Source organism: Phocoena phocoena, chromosome 15, assembly GCF_963924675.1.
Source record: "Phocoena phocoena chromosome 15, mPhoPho1.1, whole genome shotgun sequence".
NCBI classification, from domain to species: domain Eukaryota; kingdom Metazoa; phylum Chordata; class Mammalia; order Artiodactyla; family Phocoenidae; genus Phocoena; species Phocoena phocoena.
In genome coordinates this window covers 87,001,809-87,014,518 of record NC_089233.1, presented here as the reverse complement: position 1 = coordinate 87,014,518, position 12,710 = coordinate 87,001,809, and positions in this window count along the sequence as shown.

Here is a 12,710-nt window from a genome sequence, read left to right as displayed (position 1 = left end):
ACGATGGCCACAGCGCGGTCCAAGCACACCCTGCACGTCCGCTCCTCCCGCAGGCGCTGCAGCTGCTTCTCCACGCCGGCATCCCGGGCTCCTGGGGCCTCGAGAGCCACCGGCACCCCCTCGGCCTGGGCTCCACCTGGGTCTCCACAGCGGGGACATGTGACATCGCCCCACACCCTGACCTCCACCCTCTGTACTGGCCGATGGGGAGGCGGGCCAGACTGGGAGTGCCCGCCCCCCACCGCGGGATGCAGGAGGGCCGGCCTGGCCCCCACCCCAGGTGGGCCCTCACCCTCACCTGCCTCCCTGGTGCCTGACGACTGGGCCTCTCTGCTGGACGTGGGCAGCTCCGGCCCTGGGTGGACAGGAGCTGTGGGCAGGTAGAACAGGGGTGAGGCCCAGGTCCCCAGGGGACACGAGGCCTGGCCAGAGACAGCAGGCCACAGGTGAGCCCTAGTACCAGCCTGCTCCCCCACCCACGGTGCGCCAGGATCCCAGAGCCCACTCTCCACCAGGACGCTCGGCCCATGCAGCCCCTCGCGCCGTGGCCCTGGACGCTGCGGGCCGGGCCCCAGGGTTGGGGGGGACGGCAAGGGAAGGCTGTGCCCAGAGGCAGTGAGCAGGGAGAAGTGGGCGGGGTCCAGAGGAGAGGTGGGCGGGGTCCAGAGAGGTGGAGGTACCTCTGGCCCCTGCTGCCCGGCCCCCGTCCTCTTCCTGGAGCAGGTCGGCCACCAGCTGCGACGTGGACACGCCGGTCGGCACCCCTTGGCGGTACTTACGCTGCAGCAGCCCTTGCACCTGGCCCCGCCCGAAGCCCATCCGGAGCACGGCCTGCACTGCTGGGCACTGGCTCCAGGCGGGCCGCTGCTGGTCGCCCCCGGCATCTGCAAGGCAGGGCGAGGGGTGCTGGACCGAGGGCAGTCAGGGGCCAGGGCCTCGGGGTCCCAGCAGAGAGGCAGCGGCCCGCCACTGTGGCATGTCACCAGGGCCACCTCAACACAAGGGGCCCTGTGGCCATCACAGCCACTCCATCCATGTCCGAGTCAGGGCTCTGTTCCCAGGGCCTGTGTCAGAGGTGCCGCCACACCGGGAAGATGGAAACCTGATCACCAAAGCAGCCATGGACAGAACCCGACTACGTGCCAGGCGCTGCTCCCGGGGCGACACACAGACCCCTGTTTCATCCCAGTCGAGGCTGGCACCAGCCCCATTTCACAGCTCAGGGCACTGAGGCTCAGAGAGCACAGTCGGGACCTGAACCCTGGAGCCCCTCAGACCCTGTCCCCGCCCACCCCCCCCCGCCCGGCACGATGGAGAGCAGAGCTCCGTGCCGCCGGCCCCTCTGTGCTGGGGATGGAGGCCGGTCGGCTCTCGCGTGTGGTTGGCTGCCGCCCCGGCAGAGGCCGCCCAGTGCACGGCAGCCTCTCCCGCCCACGCCCCCGTGCCAGCCTCGGGGTTGGCTGTGCACACAGCGGCCAGCTCAGGGGTAGCAGGGGATGCCTTTGGCCTCCCTGGAGCCCCGGACACACACGCAGTGCCTGTGTGAAGCCCCCCGTGAAGCAAGCCCAGGCAGCACCCTTCACTCTCCCTAATGTTCTGTAGGGGGGATACCCAACGGCTCGGCCACAGTGCAGGAGGGAGGTGCCCCAGGGAGCCAAGCTCAGGCTGCGTGTCCCGGCTCACCTGAGGGAGTGGTGGGACCTGCGTCTTCTGGTTCCTCTGAACGGTCCTGGAAGGAGCCAGAGAATACCTGTGCCCCAAGTAGGCGGAGGAGCAGGGGTTGGGGGGACCCTCACCACCACCCCCCCAGAGCCCTAGGGCAGGCAGAACTCACCCAGGAGCCCGGCATGCGGCAACAAGACTCCTGGACCCTGCAGACAAAGTCCCTTCCTTTTGTCCGGAGCAGGAACTCACACCTGAGGAAAGCGAGTTCGGAAGCCCCGTGGGCAGTGGGCAGTGGACTGGGGCTGTCAGAGGACCCCCCGCACCGGCCAGGTCTGGCCCCGTGGACCCCTTGGGCCAGGGTCCCACCTTTTGCCCCCACCTACCCCACCCCTGTGGGGGCAGCTGGGGCTCCGGGGTGGTGGGCGCTTGCTGGGAAGCTGTTTTGGAGACAGACCCTTGAACATCAAGGGAGAAATAGCAGAAGCGCCGTCCCCACAGAGTCCCCCCGACCCCGGTCCCTGAGACTCGACACCCCCGGCACTGGGGAAGGGAGGCTGGCCCGCAGAGCCCGTACCTGGGGAACCACCTGGCATGCTCGGTCCAGGGGTCGTCGCCTTGCTCCCAGCTCTGCAGACCCCCGTAGCAGAAGAAACACCTCACCTTGTCCTGCTGGCCTGGATGGAGTCAAGACACTGGTCCTGACCTCACCTGGCCCCTTGCACAGCCTGTGTGTCCCCCAAGGCCAGGGCTGGGCGCTCCCAGGTGGCCTTTCCCTCTGAGGCAGGGGCTCTCTGGGGTTGCTCGTGAGCCTTGCAGGCTCCCACTGGCCTCTGCCACCCCTTTGCCCAGCGTTCTCCTCAGAATTCACGTGTACCCCATTTTCTCGACAGTGGAATAGGGGTAATGATGTCTGGGTACTTGCCAGGATCGAGGTGCACGTTGGGGAAAGGGATGCAGGGGGTGTCCACAGTATGTATGGAAAGGTGGGGGCAGAGCCCTGTTGCCTCGCACCCCGCACCTCTGCCCCAGGTGCCCCCTCCTCAGGATGGATTCCCAGCGATGGAAAGAAGGGGAGCTGTCTGCTGCCAGGCTTGGTCTTCGGGGCTCACGACTCCACCGGGGGATGTGGACCCTCATCTCTGTACCTCCGAGACCCTCACCCCTGCCTCACCCCCTACGATCAACAGATTTGGTGCACAGACCACAGATCAGGGGCTGCTACAGGCACATCCCACTACCAGCCCTCCAACAGCCTATCCCTGGACTCCCGGGAGCCCTGCCGGTGCCCGCATACCCCCTTCTCCTCCTCCTGGCTCCCCCGTCCCATCACTGTCCCCCCAGCCCAGGGTCCAACTGTCCCGTGCTGGTCTGGCCTCTCCCCAGGTGCGCGTGTAGGTCGGAAGCACAGGAGAGACTGCAGGGCGGGGGGCAGGCATGGAAGGGCTGTGGGGACCCTCCCTGTCCCGGGGGCAGAGGCCGTGGAGAAGGTAGAGCCCAGTCCAGAAGGATCTGCAGTGGCGCCCAGGCCCCTGGGACTCACCGGTGTGGAAGAAGCCGGCGGCGGCCAGCAGCTCCGGCGGCACCACGGCGCTCAGTGGCCAGTCACAGAAGGAGGCCAGCCGCAGCTCCTCGGAGCCCATCCCCGGGAAGGCGGGCCTGGCGGATGGGGCATCCCCGGCCCCGTATTCCTCCTCCTCCTCTGCCAGGGGGCGCAGCTGGCCCAGGATCTGCCCGTCCGTGTGGTCCTGGCCTCCCCAGGACAGGGCACTGTCACGGCGCTGGCCCTGAAGGTGGCCGCACGGAGAGTGGGGTCGGAGGTGCCCCCAAGCAGGGCGGCTGCCAGCTGCACGGCGGCTGGGCTCCAGGCCACAGCACCAGCACTTGGTCCCGTCCTCGGACCCCATAGAGAAGACAGCAGCCGTGACAAGTTCTGTGGCAGGGATGGGCCCCTGGGCAGCTGGTTCTGGAATGTGCTCAGCCAGCCTCCCCAGGGCTCCTGACCCCTGGGCCCTGCCTGGGGACAACAGTGGCTGGGCAGGCATGGTCCTGCCCCCTAGATGCCCCGGGTGGGGGAGCAGCCAGGGGACTGGGGGTGGGGGCCGCTGGGGCCCACCACTTTCTGGAAGGGCCAGCGTGGCAGCCTGTGTCACATGCTCACTGCAGATGGAGTGTCACAGGGCTCTGGGGCCACTGAGGGCTGCGGCTCTCACTCTGCTCTACCGGGGAAGGCGGGGTCCCTTGGCACGAGGGGAGGGGCCGGAGCATGGAGACCCACCCAAGGCAGCAGAGGGCTGGTACTGGCTCTGGGACCTTGATGGGGGGAGGGGAGGGGGAGGGGAGGAGGGGTGGGTGATGCTCTCCGTCAGCTCCAAGCTCCTGGGCGGCGTGCCAGGGGGGCCTCTGAAAGCAGAAGGTTCCAGGTGATCTGAACTACACAGGCAGTGCTGCCCGGCGGTGGGAGGGCAGCTCCCTCTACAGGGATGACGTGGGTCCGCCGAGGATGCAGGGGTGCGTAGTGAAGGGCTGGGCCTATGCCCTGGACTGGTTCCCCTGGATGTTCTCACGCTCCGAACCCTGGAGCTGAAAGGGGCTTGAGTCATCCCTGCGTCCAGCTGGGCGGGAGTAGCAGGCCCTCAGCGGGCCCTGGAGCAGCTCCTGCCCTCCGGCCTTGAAGATTCTGTCCCCTCCCTCGGCCTCAGCGTCCCAGGGGCCCAGAAGGTGGAGCCACATGTGGTGAGGTCGATCTTCCCACTTGAACTAGACTCCCTGAGGTGCTGTAACCCAGACGCCAGGGACTTTTGGGGCACGTCCACAATTCCAGCTCCCTGTACCTGACGCTCCATCAGGTGCCTAGAGCTGGCCCCCCTCCCCAGGTCTGGACCCCCTGCCACCCCCTCCTTGCTAGGTGTGTAGCCCAACCAGCCCAGGGTGCCCTGGCTCCTGGTCTGGGGGTCCCGGGGCTGCTCCAGGCCCCAGCCCGAGTCCCTGGCCATGTGGGTACCCCCTTCCCTGGACAGGCTGCCCTCAAGCCTGGTCACAGCCACAGGTCTGCCAATCAGCCCAAGCCCAGGGGCCCCAGCGCCCCCAAACCCAACAGTTAGGGAAGGAGGTGGAGGGCTGTAACCCCAGTGGGCAGAGCAGGGTCCCTAAGACAGAGGGCTCTGGGGTGGAAGGGACGAAGAGGAAGACCGGACGGGTGGCCTGCCCCCACAGCCCCTCCCCGGAGTGCAAAGGTCCTTGCTGCTCCCAAGAGCAGAGCAAAGAACAGGCTCAGTGGGGACCCTGCCTGGACCCCAGGGCCAGGCAGGCCCAGTGAGGGCCACAAAGGGGGGTGGGCGGAGGGGGGCCCCACCCGGGCCTGGAGCGCCCATGTCCCCTCGGCGGCCCTCCCCCCACCCCCCGTGGAGCTGCACGAGCCCGGCACAGAGCGAGGAGCCTGGAGCCCAGGCCCGTACCCCAGTCCTGGGAGTGGGGTGCACTCTTGCCCCCAGGGAGACACCTTTGACATCCTGGCTGCACTGGCCCTCAGCCCCACGTGGCCAGGGTCCCATGGAGTCCCTGGAGTCCTCTCCCCGGCAGAGGCCTGGAGCCATCTAGTTCCCTGCAGGAAAGCCTGGTAAAGGGTGTGGCCGGATGTCTGTGCCCCTCCCAGGCTCCTGAGTCCGAGCTGCCTATCCCGGGCTGGTGGGGGGGGCCACTGGGCGAGGGGCGCTTGGGCAACTGGAAGGCCGGGTCTCCCAGGAGAGGGTCCTGGGGGCAGGTGGAGACGGATGGGCCCCAGCTGGGACCTCCCAGTGAGCCGCCTTGGGACCCCCGGCCCTTGCCCTCTCTTCTCCCAACCTGTGCAGAAACACCGTGACCTCTGCCACTCCAACAAACCGCAGGTGTGCCTGTCCTGGGGCCCTTTCAGTGGGTCTCTCCAGGGATGGCCCTCTGCCCCGCCCTACCCACACCCTTTGGTGGCCGGGACGAGGACAAGGGTCCCCGGGTACTGGGTCTCCAGCTGCTCCTATCTCAGGAGGGAAACCGCAGCCCCCAGGTTTGCTCTGAATTCTCTGGACCTGGGGACTGGCTGGCTCGGAGGACCCTCTGAGGTGGCCCTGGCAGCAGGGGCGGTGTCCCCTGGGTGCACACCTGAGGTCTATTCCCTCGGATCCTGAAATTTGGGGGTGGGGAGGGGAGAAACAGCCTCCCTCACTTCTGGAAATTCCAAACACGCATCCTCCAGGCACCACCCGTCCCTGTGGTGGAGTCTCCCCGTGAAGGAGGGCCTGAGCTGAGGGAGCCCCGCCTCCTGCCCCCCACCCACCCCGCCTGGAAGCAGGTATTTCTGCGAGCACATCCAAGCGTGTGGCTGCACAGAGGAGGGGCTGGGAGGATCGCCCACAGAGCCGTGGGCATCTCGGAGGAGGAACAGCCTCGGCCTCTGTGCTTGTCTGTGGCCATGGCTGAAATTCTTGACACAAGGAATTATTCGTGCCTTACTTATACAGTTACATAAAAAGAAATCAGGAGCTAAAAATAACTATCATATGCTTATTCCAGAAACTTCAAGAATACTGAAAACATAAAGAAAGTAAAAGTCACCATCTGAACAGCTCTGGCACCACCAGGGCCAGTTTTCCAGAACCGACCTTGCCCGACAGCTGCTTGGGCATGGAGCTCACTGGAGCCTCACAGATTTCTTTGCAACTCTCTGTAAATCTATAATTACTTCAAAAGAAGCAACTGAAAACAGCCATCAGCCTCCCCTCCACTGGGAGCACGGCTCTTACATTTCACTGTTTCCTTCCAAACGCGCCCTGTGTGTTTGCCCGCCTCACTTAATGTTATGTGCCAGTTGTTTTTTTTTTAAATGGGCACATACCAGGTTTTTGTTGCTGTTGTTTGTATGTCAGTTTTTAAACATGAACGAATATCTGTCGATGCCTCCGACGGCTCACCCTGACCACCTTTGCTGTGAGTCTTTACAATGAAATCTCTCCAGGTAAGACGATGCCAGATGGGAGATGGCAGGTAGAGGCCTCCAGGTCACCCCAATCCATTTAAAGACAGGAGCCCAAAGACGACCCAGGACCCCATACAATTTGCTCCTGGATTCGGACCAGATCCCCACTCTCCCGAAAAGGTTCAGAACCAGCTGGGGTTGGACAGGAATATCCTCAAATTGAGGGCTCCCTCCCCTACCACCCCAGGATGGGGCCTGGCCCAAGAAGGCATGACAAGAGCAGTGGGGAGCCGGACCAGCATGATCACAGGTCCCGCCTCCCCCAGAGCCACAACCCCCGGAGGCAGCCATTCCATCGAGCTCTGGCTTTCCTTCAGGATGGCGGGGCCAGGGCCACCTGGGCAGGTGGCTAGACCTGCTGGACTTATTCCCCTGGAACGAGGCTTCTGAGGCCCAGACTGAGTCCACATACAGCGGGGGAGGGGTGCTCACCGAGCTCTGGTCCGGTCTGGGCCTCAGGGCTCCCTGCGGGCTCTTGAGTTTCCAGGAGGCTCAGTGCTCAGCCGCTGGGCCTGCTGCCCAGGCCTGGGGGCACCACAGACTCCTCTGAGATGGGGGAGTAGGGTCCCCCTCCCTCCCACACCCCCACCTCTCTTCTGGCTGAGAAAAGAACTCCACAAGCACCCACCCAGGGGTCTGGGAACCTGGCTGGCACAGGGACACCCCGACCTGTGTCCGCAGAGCAAGGATTCCAGGTGACCACAGGGCACCAGGTGAGCACAGCAGAGCAGGCACGGGCTGAGGGCCTGGGGAGGGCGGGGCAGAGCACCTGGGGCTGGGATCCACACCCCAACCCTACCCTCAGCACCGGCTCCCTGCCGTGTCCACAGAGACATCCCCCTCAGAGCCTCTGCAGACAGACCCTGCCTGGTGGCCCGAGCTCCACCTGGGACCCCACTTGCTGACGATGACGAGGACCCGTCCTTCCAGCTACGAGCGGGAGTCAGACGAAGTACAGGCTGGGTGCGACCGGCACTGCTTTTGGGCTGGGTCGGCACAGACAGACCAAGGCGGTCGCGTGGGCTGGGGGGAGCCATGTCTGCTGCGGTTCTGGGGGTGGGGTCCTTAGAGCCTAGAACGGTGCCTGGGCCAGAGTATCATAAAGATCTGTGGAAAGGAGAGCGAGAGGGGCGGAGGGAGAGGGAAAGGATGGCTTTTAAAATTCACCCTTAGAGAAGGATGTTCTATACTACGCCACCTCCACCCCTGAGGCTGGAGTGGGGCCCCCAGAGCCGACCCTGAAACCAAGACTGGAGTGGTAGAGCTTTATTTGGGGGTCACTGCAGGAAACAGCCAGATGGGGTGGGCGAGGCGCCGATGTTGGGGGTGCTCCTGAGGGTCCTTGCTGCAGGCACCCCTGCTGGGGGCCTTGGAGCCTGCGGACCCCCAGCAGCTGGGCCAGGCTCTGGCTCCAGACTTGTGACCAGAGCCGAGGGCAGAGCCGCAAGAGGCCAGAAGGGGGCGCGTGGGGAGAGCGAGCACCAGAGCGGCCGGCCCCCTCCTGGGCATCTCCCGGCTGGCTGAGGCTGGACCCGCCTGCGTGCAGTTGTCGCCTGGACCACAGCTTCGGGGCTAGGCACCCCAGTCTGCGTCACCTGGGCTTGTTAGATCAGATGATTTCCTGGGCATGCATGGCCCCAGGCCCGGCAGGATGATTGGCTGGTCCCTGAAGAGGATTCGGCACAGCTAGCCTGACTCCTTCTTGCCCCTTCCCCAAGCCCAGGTACCTCTTGAAGCTGAGCTGGGAGGCTCGGGGGACCTCAGACTGGAATTATGGCCCGGGGAAGGGAAAGGAGGGAAGGCTGAGCAGTGGCCTTCTGGTCTCAGTCCCGCAAAGTCCAGAATGCCCACTGAGTGGCCACCGACAGCTCCTGTACTCACAGCTCAGCAGCCGGGAAGCATCGCATCCCTGGGGACCCAGCTGCGGTCCTGGGCTGGGGCTCACAGGCTCTGAGCGGGCCAGGTGAGGCGCCCACCCCAGCCAGAGTTTAGCGGGACGTGTCGCCAGACAGAGGGGGATGATGCTGGCATGCAGAGACAGCGGGCGAGCCGTGCGGAGAGCCTTGCCCATCCCAGGACAGTCGCTGCAGGCCCTGGGCTCCCCTCCTCCCATAGGAGGGCTGTGCTGTCCGGCGCCATTCTCCTTACCTGCCCCCAGGACCCCTCCCGGTGCCGGTCCCCTCTCCAGGGCTGGCCCTGCTCGCCCTCATTCCCGCCCCACCCACCTACCCTCCCCAGGCACCTGGCCCAGCCATCGAGGCCCCTCCCTTTCCAGGCCACATGCAGCCCTTGATACATCTTGCACGGTCTTGTCACCCTGGCCCCTCTGCCCCTTCTCCTAGTGCTGCCACGCTGGCTGCTGGGGCCCCCGATCTTCGTGGACCTCTAGCGGAGAGCCCCTGTGGCGTCCTGGGGCCTCACGGCATCCGACCCGCACTGAGGTGAGCTGGTGCTTGGGGGTTAAAGCTCTGTGGTCACCATCTCGACATTCTTAATACTTCGTCTTTGAATGTACGTTTTGTAAAGTACCATCCAGTGGGACAAAGGGGCACGTGGCAGGGACTTGGGGCCTCCCAACATCCCTTCCCCTAGGACCGATTCTTGGCCGCCCACTTCCCTGTCCCCCAGCCAGTGACCATCACTGACCCTTGGCCCAGCGGGGGTCTAGGGGTGAACACAGAGGAACACTGATTGACAGGGATGGGCCCCAGGTGTCTACGACAGTCTGTGTTCCTCTGTGAGAGCCCCTGACATTAAACAGCAAATAATAAATAATAACTTCCACCACAGGTCCGAGAGAGATGCGGAGGGAAGGGAGGCAAGGCCTCTTCCTGCTTCTGGAACAAGGTCCCAGGTTTTCAGCCTGCACTGTGGTGGCCCCGCTGTGCCTGGAGCTCACCTGCATCCTCTCACTGCCAAGGTCGATGTCCCTTGAGTTGAACGAAGCTGCAGAGCAACTCAATCCCTGCTGTTGTATCAACCACCCGGCAGGGTGCGTCCCGCTCCCACAGCTGTGAGACATCCGGGCCCCAAACCACCTGGCACTGTCTCTGGGGACAGATGGTGGTTTGCTGCTGAGGCCGAAGGTGCCCTTGACCAAGTGGAGCTCAGACACCACAAGTGCAGCTCCTGGAAAAGCAGGGTGGGAGCTGACAGGCATGACCGGCACGGGCCAGGGGTGCTGCAGGGCCCCCGGGGAAGCAGCAGGGCCCAGGGGTGCCTCCAGCCGGCCCCAGACTAGCTGTGCGGTCTGGGCAAGCTTTCTCTTCTGGGAGGCTTACCAGCTCCAGGAACCCAGAGCTGTTTCTATCTCACCAGTTTGCTCTCTACCTGTTAGATGGTTCACCTCCCCTACACCGAGCTGTCTTCCCAGCACTCAGCAGTGGACACGGGCATGGCCCGGGCTGCGGGAGCTCCTCTCCCAGTGGGTAGGCAGTCAGCTCTGCGCCCTGGCTCCCGGGCCTAGCTGGCGAGGCTCTGCCTGTCCTGAGCCTCCGTTCTGGGATGGGCCCCACAGGTCAGGCTGGCACCCCTCCTGGCTCCATCTGAGCTCTGATCCAAGGTGCCCTGTTTCCCCCCATCTCTCTCCGCTCTGGGTCGTGGGGCAGCGTGAGGCGCTTCCTCTGCCCTTGAGCCTCTTCCCCTCGACGGACGATCAAGCAGGCTGTGAAGCATCCCCCCACCTCAGGGGCTCTGTGGGGTAGGGACCGCCTGTACCCCCAGAACCCCACACATGCAGAGCACACAGAAGTGCTCAATTAACACTTACGGAATTAGTGACCCAATGAGACACTTACGGAGGGGCAGTTTCAAAACCGTAAAGTGCTGTAAATTACAGGAGGCACGTCAAGGTTACTCCTGAGCTGGGGAGCAGGGTAGCCCGAGAAAGTGAGCAGGTTTGTGGCGTATGAAGCAGCTCCAGAGAAAGTGCAGAGGGGGTGCTTTCTGGAAGGAGGCCATTGATTAAGGATAAGCCCCGAGAGTTTAGGTGAGAAAGGGACCGGGGAGGGGCTGACGCCAGCACGAGCACCTCTATCACCCCTCGGGTGGCCAGGTGTCTTTGTTTGCAGGCCCCCGGAGGCCAGCCGTTGGGTGAGCCCTGTCCAACCCCCAGGGGGCAGTTTGCTCCAGCCAGGTGGTCACCTGAACTCAGGGCCCGCACCCTTTAGGCCCCACTCCCAGCTCGGCAGAAGGTCTCCCTGCCGCTGAATCCAGAGGCCTCTCTTGGGGGTCACCTGCCAGATCTAACATCACGCAGGTGGCCAATGTGTGTGCTCTCTGACCCAGTGACCTGCCTGCAGGAGCCTCCCTCTAGGTGTCCCTGCCCAGGTGTGCACGTGCATCAGGGGCTGCGAGGCTGGAACAGCCTGGGAAGGACCTTCTGCCTCCCACCTTGTACGTTTCAGTACATAGATGAGGTGTTCTTGGTTTGTTTCTTTGTCTTTTGGCCGTGCCACGTGGCTCCTGGGATCTTAGTTCCCCGACCAGGGATAAAACCCGGGGCCAAGGCAGTGAAAGTGCTGAGTCCCAACCACTGGACTACTGGGGAAGTCCTAGATGAGGTTTTTCACCACGTGCTTATGTGCCTGTGAAACAAATAGAAAATCAGACCTCTTTAAATCAATGTTGGAAATGTTTAGACAATCCCACCCCAGCTGCGTACAGCAGGGAGGGGGTGCCTGAGGGTGGAAGGCCCCGGATGGGGTGGGCTCCCTCTGTCACTGGACACACCTGGCAGGAGATCCCTGAGCTACGTGCCTGCATGGACTCGGCTCCTCCCCAAAGCTGAAGGGTGACCAGGGGTCAGGTGGGGGAGGGCAGGAGCAGAGTGTTCTGGGCAGTGGGGAGAGCCCGTTGGTCCCAGCACAGACCCGGGGCCGGGCAGCCCTTGCCTCAGAGGTCCCCGTGCTGCTGCAAAGCCTGAGCTGGTCGGTGTCACATGAGTCCCCCACACCCCCTCCCTGTGCCAGGAGCCGGGGCAGACCGTGGCACTGACCCTCTGCAGTAAAAGGAAGCTCAGCTCCACACTCCGTGACTCCACCCTTCCTGTGTCCTCAGGCCTGGCAGAGGAAAGGCTTCCCCGGGGCTGGTATGGGAGCCTCAGCCCCTTGCGCTGGGCCCACAGAGTCCCCACCTTGGGCCTCTGGGGGCCTATGCTCCCTGCTCTGAGCGGCCCTCACACCCCCCTCTCCCTGAGATCAGTGAGGACCACTGCCAGATTTCCCAGCTGGCAGGGTGGCAGCCCGGGGTGGGCCCAGGTGGTGGCTATCAGATCCTGCCTGCCCCTTCCCTGGCCAGCAGGCCTGTGTGGCCATACCTCTGCAGGCCTCTGGTTTCCGGGGCTACTCCTTCCACCGCTCAGCCCCTGTAACTCGCCTCCAAATTTTTCAGTTGACATTATTTGTGATCCCTGTACTGGTTGAATAGTGTCCCCCCAGATTCCTGTCCAAAGGATACCTGTGAATGTGACCTTATTTGAAAATAGGGTCTCTGTAGATAGAATGAAGTTAAGATGAGGTCATACTTGACTAGGGCGGCCCTAAATCCGATGATGGTGTCCTTACAAGCGGAGGAAGACTCAGAGGCAGAACACAGGGAGAAGGCCATGTGTTGACAGAGGCAGAGCCGGCATTCCAGGCCTTCAACCTTCAGCAGGTCTGGGCCTTGCGAAGATGTTACACCTGCCAGAGCCAGAAAAGAAGAAAAGAGACCCACCTGGAAGCCATGTTGGGGAGTGGCCGAAGGGGCGCGGGAGCCCCGAGGAGCAGCCAGGCCGGGGGCCTGGTGTGGGGTGGGTTGGGAGTGAGTGGGGAGAGAGAAGTGGTCTCCCTGCAGGAAGGTGGAGCCAGGAAGGGGCTGTCCATCTCTGAGGAGAGACCAAAAGGCCCCTAGCAGGTCCTGGACTGGGACAAAGTGCAGGGATGAACTCTTTTCCTCCCTGTGGTCAAGAATCTCACATGCAACTATGATTATAAACTGGGGAGCCCCTTGGAGACCCAAGAGAGCGCTCACACAGCAGCACCCTCAGGGAACCTCT